Here is a 7,007-nt window from a genome sequence, read left to right as displayed (position 1 = left end):
TCCATCTGTCGGTTGCCATTTATTTATACTTGCCAATCAAATACCTTTTATCTTTTAATTGGACATTCCCAATGTAAAACTCTTTTTCCATCAACCACTGACAAGCATCAGTAGTAAACTGAAAAAAAAAAAGATTTTGTAGTGAACAAAATACAGCAGAAAAGTACTTTCTACACTGAATATGTTTAAGCATAAACTTGAAAATATTAAGTTCATTCTACATTTGTACTCAATTTGACCATGCATCATGGCTTAATTCAGTGCTACTATTGTTTTAAATCTATATCTTCAAAAGAGAAATGATATGTGTGGGTGAGAAACCGATCAATATTTAAGTCCTTTTTTACTATAAATCTCCAGTTTCACATTAACTTTCACATTCTTCTTCATTTGATTTTGGCAATTCACATTCTTTGTGCATATCGCCACCTATTGGGCAGGGAAACTCCATCAAAATTGTTTCCCAGGTTTTTGTTTTTTTTAACCCCATCATTTTAAATCAGCTTAGATCTATACCACAGTGTTACCTTGTAATGTCAAAGGAATGATCCGGATTTAATACAAGTTAGTTCGATTAACAGAAGTTGTGGCATGATGTTGATTACCACAAAAAAATTATTTAGAATGATTATAATTTTTAATGAATGCATCCAAATAGATAATACAAATATCCTAGTTTCAGATCCTATGCACTTTTAATCTTGTTTTCCTTGTTGCTAATTTTCTAAAATAATAAACACGAAGTCTATTTCTCATCATAGCAAACATTCATGAGAAAGTCACCAATTTACTGATGATTCATTTTATGTGAATCAAAGTAGCCTCAAATATGCCAAATTAGCAGGCTTTCATTCTTCAATTAGGTAAATCAGACCAAAAAAGAAATGCATTATTGGGTGAAAAAAAAAAACTGTATCCTTAAATTTGTACATTATTGTGTAAATGTGGTTTGTACTGTCTGAATTACAATATGACGGTGTTTTCTTTTATCCGAGTAGATGTAAAATATGATCAGCACAAATTGAATAGAGAAACGTTAAAAGTGCTTCTATCGGTCATTGTCTTATCACTGCATTCTATGTGCAGAGTGCTCAATTCAGAGGACACCTTGGGCATCAAGGACAGTTCTCTTGATCATTTCTTACATTTGGCTGACATTTCCAAAATCAGTGTAGTGATTTCTCTGTCTCAAGGCCCTCCTTTTATTATATCTGCCTAGTTGGCAGTGTCGGGCTAGTTTTATGAGTTTCATAATTCCCAGGCCTAACAGTAGCCTAGAGCTCCATAAACGTCTGCCTTTCCATCAGCCATGTTGTGGACTTTCCAGGACGTGTGCACATACTTCCAAAGAGTCTACTTGAGCATGGTGAAACTGAAAAGACACCTGATTTGTCATTCCTATTAGGCAGTACATTTCTGTGTCCCCATCATATAAACTATGTCCTATTATACTGGATAAAATATCAAACTCACAATACTTATGGATGGAGATCCTATTAGTTTGTTTTCTGTTATCACAAATTAAGCTAATAAAACATACAGTAGAAGTGAATGTCCCTGTGTGCTATGTCCTAACATCTAATTTGAAAAACTGGCTATTTATAAAAGATTCAATTAAATAAATGTATGTTTATACATTTATTTCTGTCTCTAATAACAAATGTTGCAAGCAAAACATTTACATTTACATATATGCATTTGGCAGACGCTTTTTATCCAAAGCGACTTACAGTGCACTTATTACAGGGACAATCCACCCGGAGCAACCTGGAGTTAAGTGCCTTGCTCAAGGACACAATGGTGGTGGCTGTGGGGGTCGAACCAGCGACCCTCTGAATAACAGTTATGTGCTTTAGCCCACTACGCCACCACCAAACCGAAACATGTGAAAATTGATTTAATTAGTGATCAATTTACAAGTTTTTCCTGTATCCTCAGTTTCACATTGCATCCTATTAGGGGCCATTCACACCGAACTTATGTTTCCATTCATAAAGAGGAGAGGCACATTTTTAGTTAGGTTTAAAAAACAACAGACATTATTAAAAGTGTGTCTCGAGTGGCCTGCGTCCTGCTATATTAGTTGAGCTGCATCTATCTTTTTTAGCGCAAGAAAATGTTTGATCTGAACATCCTCTCATCCTTTTGTAAAAATGGCACGTCCTTAATGATATCATCCTCCAAAAAGTGACATCACAAACAAACAATCATTGCTAATGGATATAAGGAATTCTGTGATGTTTTGCAGTATTAGAAGAAGAAGCCTTTTATTTTATACACATTATACATTTTGCACATATAAAGTGAAATTCTTTTATTAATTTTTTTGGCATATCCCAGCTAAGCTGGGGTCAGAGTGCAGTGTCAGCCTTGATACAGTGCCCCTGGAGCAGATAGGCATCTTGGTGGTGCTGGGGCTTGAAACCTTGACCTTCTGGTCAGTAACCAAGAGCCTTATTATAAAACATTATAGACATTATTATGATAGTCATAATTTCAGAATACATCTACAAAATAAATGTTGACACCTGTGTTTGGGCTAACTCCCACTCCTCACTGAACAAAAGCTAACTTTAGCTTTATTTCCACTCTGTTAGGTTCTGTTTTCATCTTGTACATTTTTTGCCATTAAGTACAAAATTATCAGTAATAATGGTGAAATGTCTGACCTTAACCAGAGCATATTTTTGAAAGTCTGGTATACATTTTTATACAAATACTTCCTTAAATTAGATTTTTTTAAGTTACAGAGCTCAAAGACCCTGTTTCCACCTGGTATTAAGATGCATCTCGTGTGATCTGATTACATTTGGTCAGGTGAGACTTATGATTGTTTGCACCTTGAAACTTAAATGTGTCTCCTGTGACCACTTGTGTTTGGATTTAGAGGGGAGGCAGTGTTGTAGTCAAGACCAGTCCAGTCTGAGACCAGAGTAGGTTGAGTTTGAGTCAAGACAGACAGGAGAGAGCCAAGTCCAAGTCGAGACCGAGACCAGTAAAGGCTAAGAGTCTAAGACAATACATTTTTATGAATGTTTTAAATAGTTTAAAGAACTATTGGCACATATATCAAATAAACCTAATTTATTATTTTAACATTTAAAATTTCTGCATTACAAAATACAGTATATATAAATAAAATGGGCCTAAAAACCAAACACTAATCAGAATCAGTATGTATGTATGTACAATATACAAATCTGTAATATACAGATGCAAGGGAATGTATGGCAGAAGATAAATTATGTGAGTATGTTGGATGAATATAAATAGACTAAGCTGTGTATTGTACATAATTATTGCTCATTGGGGCAGTTTTAACTGTTCGTGATAGATGGATGGACTGAGGGGAAAAAACAGTCCCTGTGCCTGATGGTTCTGGTGCCCTGTAGGGCCCTCCGGAAGGCAACAATTAAAAAAGGTAGTGGGCTGGGTGAGTGAGGTCCAGAGTGATTTGTCCAGCTTTTTTCCTCTCTCTGGAAGTGTATAGTTCTTGAAGGGAGGGCAGGGGACAACCATTAGTCCTCTCAGCAGTCAGAACTGTCCTTTGTAGTCTTCTGATGTCCGATTTCATAGCTGCACCAAACCAGACATTTATTGAAGTGCAGAGGACAGACTAAATGACTGCTGATTAGAACTGTATCAGCAGCACCTGTTGCAGGTTGAACTTCCTCAGCTGACGAAGAATGTACAACCTCTGCTAGGCCTTTTTCACAATGGAGTCAATGTGGATCTCCCACTTCATGTCCTGTGAGATGGTAGTGCACAGGAACCTGAATGACTCCACTGCTGCGACAGTGCTGTTCAGAATGGTGAGGTGTTCCTCCTAAAGTCCATTATCATCTCCACTGTTTTGAACGTGTTCAGCTCCAGGTTGTTTTGACTGCACCAGTGAGCCAGCCATTCAACCTCCCTTCTGTAGAGTAGCCTCTCGCTGCATCCTGCGGTGGACATCCAACCCGGCCCACATCCAAGTGTGACGTCAGAAGCCACCACGCCCATGCCCAAATTGGACACATTCTCATTAACGAAGAAGCATCGAGAAGAGAAGACTAGAAGACGAAGGTAACTGCGAAACAAAATGCACAAAACACACTTGCGGTTTTAGTATAAACACTGTTCAACATAATACGAATGAGTTGTATGAGAATGAGATGTTACCTGTTGAAAGCAGCTCTTATCACTTTAATAATAGTTTGTAATGAGGTCAGTGCGGTGCGCTGATCACTTGACTAGCATGCCTGCTCCGCAATTAGCGCGAAAGCCCGCGATATGTAATAATTTGTCAAAATATCGATGTAATTCGAATCAATAAGGTTTGATGATGTTGTTTTAGAGCTATGAATTATCTTCAACTTACATATTTGGTCATTTAACTCCCCTGTGATGTAACTGAGTTGTGTGTTACATTTGGCTGAGTGAATTTCGTATCAGTAACTACGTTAGATTCTCAACTGAGAATTTTGTTTTGTATACTATTACTATTATACTATACTAACTGCATTATTATATCACCAATTTCATGTTGTTATTTGGATTAAGGGTAAATATGAAAAATATATTATTTCAGTGCTTATGTGTGTCGTTACGTCCTGTAAATCTTATTCTGCTTGTAAAGAATATGAGATTTGATTGTCACTCTGTCAGTTGTAAATACTGCATATTGAAAAAGTTTGAAGTTGTTCAGTCATTGCTATGCAAAGAAGTTATACATGTTTAGATAATGTAATGTGATGATAAACTGTTGTAATATGAATAAGTTTTATTATTGATTCATAGTAAATACAGTGACGGCAAGCCAGCCACCACATCAGCAGTCTTTCCTAACTATATTATACTTCTTTTCAGGAGTACTACAATTTTGAAAGCAAGTGATTGTTTGCCATGTCGGTAAGTAAAAATAAACTTTGGTTTGTATCCTAATCAAGTTAGCATACTGTTAACTGTTGGGCCAAAGGTTTGTCTGAAATGGAATTAACAACTTAACAATAGTTAGGTTAAAACTTTTTGGTCTTATCACTTACAAACCTTGCAAAGTAACTTGGTTGAGCAACCGAATCATTTCACTACATCTTACTTGATAACTCTGTGTATGTGGCAAATTATCTATGTATCCTTCTATCTATTCTATATTAATGGAAAGTATAATAATCACATAATTATTGTCATTGTCATGTTTTTACAGCATCCTACACATTTTCAGTTCAAGCCTGTTGCAGATCAATACTGCCTGGATGGGTGGTTTGAATGTCCCCGCTGCAGTTTTATGACTAAAGAGAAATTCTCATTTTCTATTCATCTTGAGAACCATATAAGTCATGCAGTGGAGCATGGAGGTATGGTGGGAGCATTTCTCTAGATATTGATACATTTTTGTGGTTTTAAATCACAAATATGTTTGTATAATCTAAATATGTACTTGCATCTCAAAACGAAGACAAACAAGATGAGCTGTAGTTTCTTGAAGTATAAACTACACTGAAGTAGGGCAGGGCTAATATGGCAAAAAAATAAAATCTTGATTTTTCCTTTTCAGAATGATTGACCGATTCCTTTTCAATTTCTTTAAATGTTTAACTAGTCAGCGTAAAAATCACATAGCCCTACACTGAAGTGATGACAATGTTGTTACGTTTATTTATCTATTTCTGTGTTTGGTTAAACTTACTGTGTTCACTCTGCACTGTTGATAACTTAGTTGCTATAATTTTGCAGGTTACTTCATCTTGTACTTGTACTACCATGTCATTAACTTACAAAACCAGTGAGCAATGCAGAGGTAACGTATTGTCTAATACAGCTGATAAGGGAGTGATTGTGATTTAGACCATTCCAAGCCTGCCAAAGCATCACAATTTAACTGCACCAATAATCTGTAGCGTCACACCTCTACACAAATAACCTCATCTTAATTATAAACCAATAACTATGATAACAACCGTAAACATATTTCCGACAGGAAGCAGCGCCATTTTGCGCATGCGTACAACAAATCGAGTCACGTGCCGTATTTGGACATGGGCGAGGCTTCTGACGTCACACTTGGATGGGCGTGGCTTCTGACGTCACACTTGGATGTGGGCCGGGTTGGATATCCACCGCAGGATGCAGCGAGCTGTACTTGCTTCTGTATACAGACTCATCATCGTCTTGGATGAGGCCGATGACAGTAGTGTCACCTGAAAACTTCAGGAGCTTGACAGAGGTGTACTTGGCAGTACAGTCATTGGTATACAGGGAGGAGAGTAGTGGGGAGAGCTCCAGTGCTGATTGTACATGTGCTGGAAGTGAATTTCCACTGTCTTACTAGCTGCTGCCTCTCCATCAGAAAGCTGGTGATCCACTGACAGATAGACATGGGAACAGAGAGTTGGTGTTGAAAGCTGAACTGAAGTCCACCAAAAGGATCCTTGCATATGTCCCTGGTCTGTCCAGATGTTGCAGGATATGATGCAATCCCATGTTGACTCCATCATCCACAGACCTGTTTGCTTGATAAGCAAATAATGTATTAAATATGACAATATATACTCAGAAAGTGATATAAACATGTACATTCAATTTGTTAACAATTTCCTCAATTGCACTACTATATTTCAGTCATTGTAAGTCAAGTAAGCATTTCTGCTTACTTTAACCTGCAAGATTTAATTTTGGGTTTGGAATGTTTTTTTTTTTTTTTTCAGAAACCATTCAAGTCTGATGACACTGAGTGGAGTATATTTACATTTTCTTCAGTATGTGTAGCATTCATGTAACTAATGGCTAAAGCTTTTCTAAAAGACTAGAGGCCGTTCAGACCATCACAGAGTAACAAACCCAGATAGCACACGTACATCTCTGAGATGTCTGTTTTAGATCTTTTCATCTCTAAATCAAATCATCTAATGTTCAGCATATGTTAGAATGTCTTATTGACATCCGAGACATACTTATTGACATACATCTTATAGATGTATTGCAGATGAGCAAACAACATAAAATAGACGTCTTCCAGATGTTAACGC

At 36.9% G+C, this 7,007-nt stretch overlaps 1 long non-coding RNA gene across 1 annotated transcript; it reads left to right on the top strand.

Annotated features, from left to right (window-relative positions):
* The first annotated feature begins 3,918 nt into the window (after nucleotides 1–3,918).
* LOC127656549 (uncharacterized) lies at nucleotides 3,919–5,431 on the top strand. The gene is made up of 3 exons (XR_007972181.1): nucleotides 3,919–4,065; nucleotides 4,849–4,890; nucleotides 5,186–5,431. It is a non-coding gene; the product is annotated as an uncharacterized LOC127656549 (long non-coding RNA).
* Nucleotides 5,432–7,007: the final 1,576 nt, after the last annotated feature.

Source organism: Xyrauchen texanus, chromosome 16, assembly GCF_025860055.1.
Source record: "Xyrauchen texanus isolate HMW12.3.18 chromosome 16, RBS_HiC_50CHRs, whole genome shotgun sequence".
Taxonomy (NCBI): Eukaryota; Metazoa; Chordata; class Actinopteri; order Cypriniformes; family Catostomidae; genus Xyrauchen; species Xyrauchen texanus.
This window is presented reverse-complemented; position numbering and strand designations above follow the sequence as displayed.